At 44.7% G+C, this 13174-nt stretch overlaps 1 protein-coding gene across 1 annotated transcript in view; it reads left to right on the forward strand.

Moving 5' to 3' along the window:
* The first annotated feature begins 9413 nt into the window (after positions 1-9413).
* FHIP1A (FHF complex subunit HOOK interacting protein 1A) overlaps positions 9414-13174 on the forward strand; it is a 394460-nt gene continuing 390699 nt past the window's right edge. The window contains 1 exon segment of the mRNA XM_043970067.1: positions 9414-9829. The gene's annotated coding sequence lies outside the window, so the exon portion shown is untranslated.

Genomic DNA, 13174 nt, shown 5'->3' on the forward strand with positions numbered 1-13174 from the left:
TTAATTTGAACTTTTTTGGGGGGTGGGGCAATGAGGGTTAAATGACTTGCCTAGGGTCACACAGCTATTGCCAAGTGTCTCAGGCTGGATTTGAACTCAGGTCCTCCTGAATCCAGGGTGGGTGCTTTTATCCACTGTACCACCTAACTGCCTCCTGTGAAGTTTTCATTCAAGAAAATGCAGGTACTAGAACAGTGACTTGTCATGCTATGTCCTTCTATATAGGGAAAAAAAACCTTTTTAAAATAAAGTTGCATCTTAAGTCTCTCCCTCCAAAAAAAAAAAAAAAAAGAAAAAGAAAAGAAATATGAGCTCATTGAATACAGAACTTAGCATATTTCCTGAAAAACAGTAAGTGCATTTATTAAATGCTTGTTGACTTGACTTTCTCAAGGAGTGAAAGCATTAGAATGTCAAAGTTCTAAAGTCACAGTACTTGTCTTTTTACTTCCCTTAAACATGGTACTGATGGTGCCACAACTACAAAAGCCTGATTACATCCATGTAAGGAACTACTGATACAGAAACTCTTTCTATAAATACAGATCAATAACTCCCTTGCTATCTTAGTTTTAAAGAGCTGACTGGGGGCACAGGGAGATTTAGCCACTAGTCCAGAGTCACACAGCCAGTATGTATCAGAGGCAGGACACAATCCAGGTCTTATTTGTGGGGTTTTTTTTGAAGTGCAATGAGGGTTAAGTGACTTGCCCAGGGTCACACAGCTAGTAACAGTCCAGGTCTTTTTGACTTTGAGGAGGGAACCACCATCCCAGGAAGTCTCTAAGGTAGTTAACATACATTGCAACATAGGGATGGTCCAAATTAATGACTCCCCCCTCTACTTTATTAAAAATAATATGTAAAGACATCTTCGCAGTGTGGTAAGAAAAACCAAACCAAAAACCAAAAAAAAAAAAACCCAATGTGATAAGCCTCTTAGATTTCATGTCAAATTTGGCTCTGTGCTTCCTTCCTTCTCATCCCAACTGTTAATCATTCCTAGATTTGGTTAAGTGGAAAGAGCACTGAGTCTGGATTCAAATCTCAATCTTGGGTCAGTGATTTTCTTTGAGCCTAACTGTCCACTTCTGTAATATGAAAGAGTTGGAGTAGAAGATCTCTAGTGTTCTTTCTAGCTTTAAGCCTTTGGATAATGATGCTTTTTAAATAAACTTTGAACATTTCAAACTCCTTTCCAAAAGAAAAACAGTTCTAATGCTGTAATGTGTGTACTCAATAGGAAACAGATCCTCGCAAGAACAGCCAAGCCAGAGAGAGGTTTGCATTCCTGGCCTTTGCCCAGCATTAACCCTTCCTTACATTTTAATCTCTTGTCATTCCAATTCAATCACTACATAGAGAGCACTGAACTAGGCACTGTGGAGTCGAAGATGAAATAAGACAGTCGTTGCCCTCAAGGAGATGAGAGTTATACCTAAATAATAAACAAGAAAAATTGTAATAATGACATTTCCGTAGGATTTTAAGATTTGTAAAGCACTTGACAAAGATTACCTCATTGAAATCTCACAACAATCCTGAGAAATAGGGACTACAAGTATTATTATTGTTGTTGTTGTCACTTTTCAGATGAGGAAACTGTGGTTAAATAACTGCTAATAAGTACCCGAGATTGGATTTGGATCTTGGTTTTTCTGACTTCTAGCCATTATTCCAAATTGTCTTTCTTAATCAGACAATGAGAGCAAAGGTGGAAATCTAGACAAAGTAGAAAGAGAATTTGATGGGGGGTGGTCACTTCTAATTGGGGGCATCTTTATTATTATCTTTTTTTTTTTTGGTGGGCAATTGTGGTTAAATGACTTGCCCAGGGTCACACAGCTAGTAAGTGTTAAGTGTCTGAGGCAGGATTTGAATTCAGGTCCTCCTGACTCCAGGGCTGGTGCTCTATCCACTGCGCCACCTAGCTGCCCCATAACTGGGGGCATCTAAGAAACCTTCAGCAAGGAGGTGACACCTGAGTTGGACCCTGAAGGATGGGAAAGTATTTCAACAAGAATGTTGGAACATGTGAAGAAGGTAGTTCTCAAATTCACAAGCTATTTGAAAGAAGATGATTAAATGCTGGCATTTTGGAATATTGGACATTACTACTATTGAAAAATGAAAAGATCGAGATGACTTTTATCCAAGGTTACACAATTTCTAATGTGATACTGGGCAAGTCACTTAATTTCTCTAGGGTATAGTACCTGTCAAGTCAAGAAACGTTTACTATATAATTACTATGTTCCAGGTACTTTCTAAGTGTTGGGGATATAAAGAAATTTAGGAACACTCGTTTTCTTTTTCTTTTTTGGTGGGGCAATGAGGGTTAAGTGACTTGCCCAGGGTTACACAGCTAGTAAGTGTCAAATGTCTGAGGCTGGATTTGAACTCAGGTCCTCCTGAATCCAAGGCACCACCTAGATGCCCCCCCAAGTACACTCTCTCTGCCCTCAAGTTGCTTATAGTTGCTTAATGGGGGAGACAGCATGCAAATGTACCAACAGCAGATATATGGGATGAATTGGAGATCAGCTCAGCATGAAGGCACTAACGTGAAAGGGGACTGGCAGAAGCTTTCTGTAGAAGGTTGGGTTTTAGCTGAGGGAAGTTGGTGGGGGAGGGACCATGAGATGAGGGGAAGAAAATTCTAGGCCTGAAGCATGGTCAGAGAAAATTCAGTATTTTGTGTGAGGTCAGTGTCACTGCATCATAGTGCATGAAGGGAAGGGTGGGGGGGGAGTAAGGTGTGAGAAAACTAGAAAGGCAGGAATGGGCCAGGTTAGGAAGGGCTTTAAAAGCCGTACAGAAAGTAGCAACTAGGTGGCTGCTGGGTGGCACAGTGGATAGAACACTGGCCCTGAAATCCAAAAGACTTGAGTTCAAATTTGATTTTGGACATTGACTAGCTGTGTGACCGTGGGCAAGTCATGTAACCCTGACTGCCTAAAAAAAAAAAAAAGCCAGACATTTGATCCTAGAAGCAATAAGATCCATTAGAGCTTATTAAGTAACAGTGTGTGTGACAGAGAAAGACAGACAGACAGACAGATAGACAAACACTCACAAGCGCGTGTACACACACACACACACACACACACACACACACACACAGAGTCACTGTAGGGAAGGAGAGACTTGAGGCAAGAACACTGTTTTAATAATAATCGAGGCACAAGGTGATAAAATCCCGGTACTACGGTGGTGGAAGCAGCAAAGGATAGAAGGGAGGGACATATACAAAAGATGTGTGAAGCCAGAATTGGCAAGACTTTGCAACTGATTGGACGTGGTGCAGGAGAGTGACCTGTGTGACCCTGAGCAAATCTCTTAACTTCTCTTAGACTTATCTGTGTAATTGGGGGCTTGGACTGAATGACCTCAAACGTCCCTGTCAAGGAATAATCCCATGATATAGAACGGAAAGAACCAGGGGGAGACCGAATCGTCAGTTTTGGCTGGAATGCAGGGTGTGTGGAGGGGAATGGTGTGAGATAAGCCTGGAACTATACATTGGAACCAGATTGTGGAAGACCCTGGCTGCCAGGCGAGGTCATAGTCTCTACAGATGCGAGTGAATAAATGCTTGTGGAATTGAATCCAGGTGGAGATAACTGACAACTTTTCTGGGTTCCCTCATTGTCTTTTTGTGTGATAACTTTCGTTCCACTATCCCACTGGGTATAGTCAGTGCATTGTGACTGAAATGTGAAACTTTGACCCTATAAATTCCAATGGTGGGAACAAGGCCAGGATGAAGCACTTTTCTCCCTAAAGTCACCATGGGCTTCCTGCAGCTATTTCTACTGTAACATTTCTTTTGCCTGCTTATCCAGTGACATCTCCCTGGCTATAGGCCCCATCACTTGGGAGCTGCGAGTGGAAGGATGGAGGGCCATGCTTTAGGTCACAAGCTGCTGCTCATTTTTGGCCCCACCAAGGCCATGGAGGGTTGGGCTGAAGGTCAACCAGTGGCTCTTACACACAAAGAGGTGGGAAGCTCCAAGCCTCATCCTCTTAGCAAAGAAGAAAGCCTAGGGGCAGCTAGGTGGCAAAGTGGATAAAGCACCAGCCCTGGATTCAGGAGGACCTGAGTTCAAATCTAGCCTTGGACATTTGACACTTACTAGCTGTGTGACCCTGGGCAAGTCACTTAACCCTCATTGCTGAAGAAGGAAGAAGAAGAAGAAGAAAGAAGAAGAAAAAGAAAGCCTAAAGCTCCATCTTGGATTTAACTTGGTTACTATTACTGAAATACATTCCAAGAGATTACTCAGCAATGGGTCAATGCAAGAAGGACATGACTGCAGGAGAGGAGGCAGCATCATGGCACAGTGGGAAGAGTTTTGGACTTGAACTCAGGAATATCTGTCTTTAAATCTGGCCTCTGATGACATAATGAGCTGTGTGACCCTGGGCAAGTCCCTTAACTTCCCTGAGCTTCACTTTCATTATAAATAGATATAAAATATAAAATGGGGATAACAGTGGCTGCAGCATCTACTCTACAGAGCTCAAATTAGATGATAATTTAAGTAGTTTATAAACTATAAAGTACTATATTAATGTCCATTGTTATCATTGTTCCCACTCTAATTTATGGAAAGCAGTAATCTTGCCCCTCCTTCCTAGGGACCTGTTTTATTCAATCAGTATGTGTATTGGGGAGGAGGGAATACGCATTTATATATCACCTTCTATTCACCAGGCACTGTGCTAAGTCTTTTATGTGCTATCATTATTCTCAATTTACAGTTGAGGAAACTGAGGCAAAGAAAGGTTAAAGCAACTTCCCCAAGATCACAAAGTTAGTAAGTGTCTGAGGTTGAATTTGAATTCAGGTCTTTCTGACTCCAGGCCCAGTGTTCCATGCACCTACCAGACTTAACTAAGTCAGCAAGCATTTATCTATCAATCATTCCTTCCTTCCTTCCTTCCTTCATCTTTACTTATTTATAAAAAGATGTTTAATTCCTCTACTTAAAATTTTTTATTTTTAACACTTATTTTTAAAAAGTGAGTCCCAAATTCTCTCCCTCCTTCTAGCCACTCCCTCATCCATTGAGAAGGCAAGTAATATGATCCCAATTATGCAAGTGAAATCATGCAAAGCTTATTTCCATATTAGCCATATTGCAAAAAAAAAGGCAAGAAAAAGAAAGTGAAAAAATTATGCTTAAATTTGCACTCAGGGTTCTTCAGTTCTCTCTCTGGAGACTGATAACATTTTTCATCATGAGTACTTTGAATTGTCTTGGATCAGTGTATTGGTAAGAGTAACTAAGTCTTTCACAGCTCTCATTGTTACAATATTGCTGTTACTATATACAATGTTCTGGTTCTGCTCACTTCATTTTGCATCAGTTCCTATAAGATTTCCCAGGGTTTTCTGAAAGTATCCTGCTTGTCATTTCTTATAGCACAATGGTATTCCATCATAATCATATACCACATCTTGTTCAGTCATTCCTCAATTGATGGACATCCCTTTAATGCAAGTATTTATCAAACCTTTATTATGTGCCAGACATAGTGCTAAGTATTGGGGATATAGAATATTCTTTTTTTTTATATTGTTAATTTTTTTTTTTTGCGGGGCAATGGGGGTTAAGTGACTTGCCCAGGGTCACACAGCTAGTAAGTGACAAGTGTCTGAGGCCGGATTTGAACTCAGGTACTTCTGAATCCAGGGCCAGTGCTTAATCCACTGCCCACCTAGCTGCCCCAGATTTTTTTTTTTTTTAGTGAGGCAATTGGGGTTAAGTGACTTGCCCAGGGTCACACAGCTAGTAAGTATCAAGGGTCTGAGGCTGGATTTGAACTCAGGTACTCCTGACTCCAGGGTTGGTGCTCTATCCACTGCGCCATCTAGATATACACACATGTATGTATATGTACACACATACATATCATCTATCTATCGAGAGAGAGTAGGTAGAGGGTGATCTCAGAGAGAAGGCACTAGCAAGGGATGAAGATGTGGAAGACCAGGAAAAGACTCTTGCAGATGGTGAGATTTGAGCTGTCTTTGTTGTTGTTTTTGCGGGGTAATGAGGGTTAAGTGGCTTGCTCAGAGTCACATAGCTAGTGTCAAGTGTTTGAGGCTGGATTTGAACTCAGGCCCTCCTGAATCCAGGGCCAGTGCTTTATCTACTGTGGAGATTTGAGTTGTCTTGAAGGAAGTCAGAGAAGCCAAGAGGTAGAGGTGAGCAGGGAGCATAGTGAGACATGGGCACATCTTGTGAAAAGGAACTGAATAGGAATATGGAGTTTCACTTGGAAGGAGCGAAAGAAAGGTCAGTGTAGTATATCATGGAGTACATGGAGGAAAACAAATTGCAAGAAGACTGGAAAGGTAGGAAGGTTGTGAATGACTTTAAAAACTAACAGTGGGGGCAGCTAGGTGGCACAGTGGATAGAGCACCAGCCCTGGAGTCAGGAGGACCTGAGTTCAAATCCGGCCTCAGACACTTGACACTTATTAGCTGTGTGACCCTGGGCAAGTCACTTAACCCCAATTGCCTCACCAAAACCAAACAAACAAAAACCAAACTAACAGTGGATTTTATATTTGATCCTGGAGGTAATAGGGAGCTACTGCAGTTTATTGAGTGGGGGGTGGGCATGGGGTTAATATGATTAGTCTTGCTCTTTATCAAAGTCATTTTGGCAGCTAATTGTAGGCTAGCCTGTAGGGGGGAGAAACTTGAGACAGGGAGATCAACTAAAAGGCTATTGTAATAGTCCAGATAAGAGGTGATAAGGGCTAGTACTGGGGTAGTGGCTGTGTCAGTGGAGAGAGCAGATATATCACATATGAGAGACCTTATAAATGTAGAAATGACAAGACCTGACAATGGAATTAAAGATTGCCAGGGAGGAGTGAAGATGATAAAGAGGTGTCAGGCATGAGTGATTTCCAGGATGGCAGAACCTTGGCAGAACCTTGACATAACCATGGAACTTTAGAAAGGTGGAGGGTTTTGGTGGAAAGACAAGTTCTGTTTTTAATATGTTGAATTGGAGTCCTGCCACTAGTTCCCTGTATTTAGCAAAGTTCAGAGGTTCAGTTGCCCTAGCTGAGATTTTATTGTGTGTGAGGCAATTGTTATTAAGTGACTTTTCCAGAGTCACACAGCTAGTAAATGTCAAGTATCTGAGTTCACATTTGAACTCAGGTCCTCCTGAATCCAGGGCAGGTGCTTTATCTACTGAACCACCCAGCAGCCCCCCTAGCTGAGATTTTAAAGTCAAGATCACAAGCAGGAATCGCAAGCTAAAGGGGTAAGGTAATAGAAAAGGTGATGGATCCTATTGAGGGCTGGGAGAAACCTCAGAGGCCATTCCTTTCATTTCACAGACAAGGAAACTGAGGGGACTCCCAAGGCTAATGACTTACCCAGGGTCACACATGCTGTAAACATCAAAGGTAGCATCTGAACCAGGGGCAGCTAGGTATTGCAGTGGATAGAGTCACTTAGGCCTAAGTCTGAGGGCAGCTAGGTGACTGGGTAGATAGAGTGCCAGGTCTGGAGTCAGGAATACTTAACTTCCTGAGTTCAAATCTGGCCTCAGACATTACTAGCTGTGTGACCCTTAACCCTGTATGCCTCAGTTTCCTCACCTGTAAAATGAACTGGAGAAGGAAATGGCAAACCACTCTAGCATCTTTGCCAAGAAAACCCCAAATGGGGTCACAAAGAGTTGGACACGACTGGACAACAAATTATTATTATGATTGTTACTGTTACAACTACCACCACCACTTCTACCACTCCTCCTCCTCACGTTCTCTGAATCCTGAGCAAAATGCTCTTTCAAATCCAGCTCTGCTGCTTCTCTTTCCTAATCTGTACAACGACGGGGGGGGGGGGGGGGGGGGGGAGGTGTCCTCAACAATCTCTAAGACTGTTTCCAGCCCCAAAGCATTCATGGTGAAAGAACTAGATCGTTGTAGTCGGGGAAGCAGGAGATCCCTATTCCAGCCATAGCTCTTGCCAAGAGATGCACCGCTTGAATGCGGAGCTTTGAACAGCTGCGAAATGAGAGCAGCTGACAAAACGCTGGGCTGGGGCTATTGGGAAAAGGGAGTTTATTTGAGAAGACTGACGAGCCAAGAAAGGAGGCAGAAAGGGAGAACCTGACCCTGCTTTCCAAGCCTAGCCTATCTCCACTGACACTGGAGTCAATTCGAGTAGGGTGAAATGGATCAGCCTAACCAGACACACCCTCCCTCTTGGGGAGGGAGCGGTTACTTAACCTACGTTCAGTTTTCATATTTGGTTCCCTTGGTGCCAAAAGCAATCGACACCAACTTTCTAGAAAAGTAGGTAGTAAAAAGTTTGTAAACTCCAAAGTTTAATAATAATAAAAAAGATTTTAAAAACCGCGGTGCTTTTGGTACACACGCTGGATTGCAAATTTCCCTTTCCATCAACTTTCTCTCACTTCAAGGAAGTTAGGAACAGTCACATTTCAATGACTTTGTCCTGTGCAAGTTAGGAGGGAGCGGTTCTCCTTCGGCTGTATTTGCCCCGTGGGATTTAAACTTTGGTCTTCGATTTTTTTGTGCGCTAGGATAAATGCAAAAAGAAGCCATAGAAAGCCAAGGGGTTGCTGTTGTGTCGTTTGTCCACTTTAGGATGGCCGCTGGCTGACTCCCTGGGGATAGGGACGAGGAAATTCGTAGGCTCATAGCTCTAGAGCTGAAACTACTTGATACAACTCCCTCATTTTAGTTAGCCAGTCGACAAGCATTTATTAAGCGCTTACTCTGTGCTAGGCAAGCATCATTTTGAGGATCACGGGAAATAACATAATGCCCTATATTACTGCTAGCACGTAAAGGTGAGATGATCTGTCCAACGTCCAAGACCGTGGGCGGAGATTCGAGCCCAGGTTCTCCGAGTCCACAGCCAAAGCGCTTTCTGCAGCTCCCCGCCGCCTCTCTTAAGGGGCGTGTGTATTACAAACGGTGCAGCCCCGTGCGTCCCATGCCGCGGCTCACTCCATTCAGTCCCAGCCCAAGTTTCGGAGGAGAGTTCCACCCTTTGCGCTCGGCTCCTCCTCCTTCACCTTAGGAACCGTCCGCCCTCGCAGCGCCGGAGAAGGCGCACGACTACCTTGGGGTCCCGAGAGTGCAGGTGGCGGTGTCTGGAGACGCAGCGAAGCGTTGTACGGTCGGAGAGGCCAGAGGAGCGAGGGGGCCCAGCCAAGCCGGGAAGGACACGGGCCGGCGGCTGGAGGGTGGGCCGGGGCGTGCGCACACTTCGAAGCCGGCCGGGCAGGTTGCGGCCCCTCCTCCCGGGCTCCTGCCGGGAGCCGGGGGCGGAGGCGAGGGCCGGGCCTCTTGGAGTGGGCGCGGCCCCGCAGCTGGCCTGACGCACCTCCCGAAAGTTCCTCTGGGGTGCCTCCAGCCGCCAACTTTCTTGCCGGAGTCCTGCCTGTGTCCGGGTGACCTCCCGAGCGAGAGCTGCGGCCCCTCCTCCCAGTGCCCCGGCGAGGAGCGGGGCTTGCTGAGCGGCTTGTCCGCGGGGCTGCGGGAAGCGGCCGGCTTTTGCCCCTTCCCGGTGATTCCTTCGCTCCGGTAGCCGGGCCGGCAACTCGGGCAGCGACTGAGCCCCAGGCGCCAGCCAGCAGCTCCCGGGCCTCGGCTCGCTCGTGCTTTGCTCCTGGCCCAAACTTTCCAAAGCCGCGGGACGCTCAGGGTTTACTTCTTCCAAAGTGTGCGGGACGGCAGACAGGAAGGGATCCTGCTGCTCCTGGTATCTGCCTGAGGAGTAGGCGGGGCAGTAGCACCTCCCCCCGTCCCCATTCCCAGGTATGTTGCGCCTTTCCTATACTTTTGCCATGCTGGGGACGTTTTGGGGGGAGAAGGGTGAAAGTGACTGTGCACTGCGCGCTATAGCTGGCATCGCTGCGGTCCGCCTGTCCTCTCCAAAAGAGTTGCATCAAGGGTAAGAATTGGCTCCTCCTTACCAGGAAGGGGCTGGCATGCAGCGGCGGCTGGAACCCCAGGAGGTGGCTGTTACTGGGTTACAGCCCAGGGGAGATGGGGCCGTGTTGTTTTGAAGGAGGTGAATGTCTTCTTTTCTCCCCACCCGCCTCCTTGGTCCGTGGTGGTGGGAGGGAGGTAGGTATCCTGAGCAAAGAGGAAGAAAAGGTTTAGGGTGGTCACCTTCCCATTGCAATCCCACAGGTTCCCCTCGGCCGGCCTGGACCATCTTTTCAAATCTTACTTTTCAAATAAATAAACAAAGGAGGTGTCTCTGAGGTTTGAAGCCACCTCCTGGGTGTAGTAGGGACATGCAAGTTGAGTTGACAGACTGCTGTTGCCAAACTTCATAAAGGCCCTTGTAAAACTGGATGCAGGTCCACCCAATCCTCTTCTTGGCAGGGGTGGCCCCAATTCCCTTTTCTGCATAGGATGTGGAGACATGGAAACTGCTGCTGAGTTGGCTGGAAGGCTTGTGGTTTGCCGATGTGGGTAATGGTGGAAGCAGTAGGATTTTTTTTTCCTTTGACCCCTGGAATCATGTCAACACGCATGATGAATAAAACCCAGCCTTCTCCCTCGCTCCTAGTCTGTTTCTTCCAGAGTCTCTCTGATATGCCATGAGAATAGGAAAAAGTTCCCAGGGGAGGTAAGCATCCTTAAGCAGAGGAGGAGAAGGGGCCACGGATTAGGGGAGTATGCCTCATATAATTGTACTGTTTTCCAGTAGATTGGATAGGCTCTTTGGCCTCACTCTTGAAAGGGCCAAGGTATCCAGATCATCTCATTAGGAAGTCAGCTGCTCTCTGTTAATAGCCACAGGAACTCTGATGAAATTATGTAGGTCATTGCAAATAATTCCTGCTTAATCGCCTTTATCCTTTTGATTAAAGAGAGAAAAGATTTTCTCCTATAATGCTCCATGCCTGCTTTGCCAGGGTAACCTGTGTGTCCTCATTCATTGGACACTGGTATTCTGAACGTCATTGCTAGTTCCTGAAAAAAGTGCATACCTAGAATAATGCCCAGTCCTTGAAATGGGCAACATCCTCATTCTATGCATCTTAAGCTTGCATGTGTATGCAGAGAGTAGTCAGCAAATATTATCATAATTGTTATTATTATTATTATTTTCACCTAGCATACTTTTTCAATTAAAGGTCATTACTTGAAGATCTTTTTCGTGGCAGTTAATCATTATGGGTAGAAGAGGTTATTGGATTCGTCATTGTTAATTGCCATTGCACCCTCCTTTGCTTAGGGACAGATCTTAAGGGAATGAAAAGCTAGGCTAGGCTTCACTAAAAATATGGTGAGTGGACTCCTAAAAGCTCCAAACACAGCCATAAGACAACCCTTGGAGCAGCAGAACCCACAAAAAGATGGGCTGAGATTATTTTCTAGCCAAAGACAGCTTAGAAGCTCTACAAGAGGGGGCCCCTGTGCTGGGCTCAGAGTAGAGTTCAACACAGATCCAGCCCCAGGCAGGCTGTGCCAGAGAAACTTACCGCCAGCCTCAAAATCAGCTGTAGTGCCTGCTTCTTCTGGAAAAATATGGTGAGTGAGAGATGGAGAATGAACCTAGGATCATAGATTGTGAGCTGGGAGAATTCTTATAGGTAATTTAGTGTAAACCTTTAATTTACAGATCAAGAAACTTTTAAAGTGCTTAAATGCCTTTTGGCTGATTTGCCTAAAGTATCTGGAAGAAGTGAGATTTGAACCCATATCCTCTGTGTCCAAACCCAATATTCTTACCATTGTTCGGCACTACCTTTAGGAAAGGGGCCACCAGATCATGGCCGCCTCAGTTCTTCAAATAGCTAAATACCCTTTTCCCCTTTTCTGTATGACTATTTGGTCATATTAGTGATCAAATATAACCCAAAGTAATTAAAGGATAAGATCAGTTTGCAGATGAGGGAAAGCTGGGGAGCTGGGAATTGCTCAGGGTTACAACTAGGATTTGAATCCATGTCCTCTGCTTCTGAATCCTTTTCTCTTGCTATTACACTAGACTTGAAAGATAGTGTTCTTTGAATTCCTAACTATTGAGTCACATCAGAGTTCTGTTCTTGGGGTCTCAGGTGTTTTGCCTAGCTCCATATTTCAGAACTACTACCAGCTAAAAGTGTTCTTTTTAGGAGAGAGTTTGCCCTGTCATTGCCTCTGTCACACACTCACTTACTGGCCTACTATTTTGCATTATTGGCAAAAGGGATGAATTCTCAGAGACTTACTCTTCACATCATGTTCTGACTCATTGTACATGGACTTGAATAGTTGAGGAGTTACTAAAAACCTTCAGATACAGGGGTTCCTTCTTTTGTGGAGTAGTGATGCTCCAACAAAGTTGACCACACAGTGAACACTAGTTCTTATTAACTCCATACAGTTGTTGTAGAGCCGGTAGGTGGCACAGATTCTTAGTTGTGTGACCCTGGGGAAGTCACTTAACCCTGTTTGCCTGAGTTTCCTCATATGTAAAATGAGCTGGAGAAGGAGATGGCAAACCACCCCAATATCTTTGCCAAGAAGATCCCCTTTTGGGGTCACGAAGAGTTAGGCATGACTGAACAACAGCAATTTGAAAACTTTTAGTAACAAAGGGGTTAAGATGGTGGATATTACCAAGGTTTTGCCCAAGATCTTACTACTTTGTGGTTAGAACTTTGCAGCCCTTAGATTTACAGAGCCACAGAATTTAAATCTGGAAGGGAATAGAGACTTTATAAGTAGCAGGGTATAGTGGAAACAGATCAAGAACTGGAATTGGAAGATGTCCTTTGACACTTATTAGCTGTGTGACCTCAGGCAAATCCTTTACCTCTCTTAATCTCAGTCTTCTCATCTGTAAAATGAGGATAATAATACAGGGGTGTTGTGAGGTCTATAGACATAAATAGCATTGTGACCTTGAGCACTTCCTTAAATGTAATCTAATCTCTTGTTGTTGTTATTCAAAATTCTCATTTCACGGATGAGTAACTGAGTCCCTACTTAACTTCTCTAAGTTAAAGAATTTGCCTTTTGGCTACTTGACACTTTGCCCAGGCAAGTGTTAATTCCCCAACCCTAAAGCCATCATGCCCATGAATTTCTTCCATGCTTGTTGTTGTTTTGTCTGATACCTTGAAGTCCTGATTCTGTACTCTGTATTCCTCACTCTGA

Source organism: Dromiciops gliroides, chromosome 6 (genome assembly GCF_019393635.1).
Source record: "Dromiciops gliroides isolate mDroGli1 chromosome 6, mDroGli1.pri, whole genome shotgun sequence".
In the NCBI taxonomy this organism is placed as follows: domain Eukaryota; kingdom Metazoa; phylum Chordata; class Mammalia; order Microbiotheria; family Microbiotheriidae; genus Dromiciops; species Dromiciops gliroides.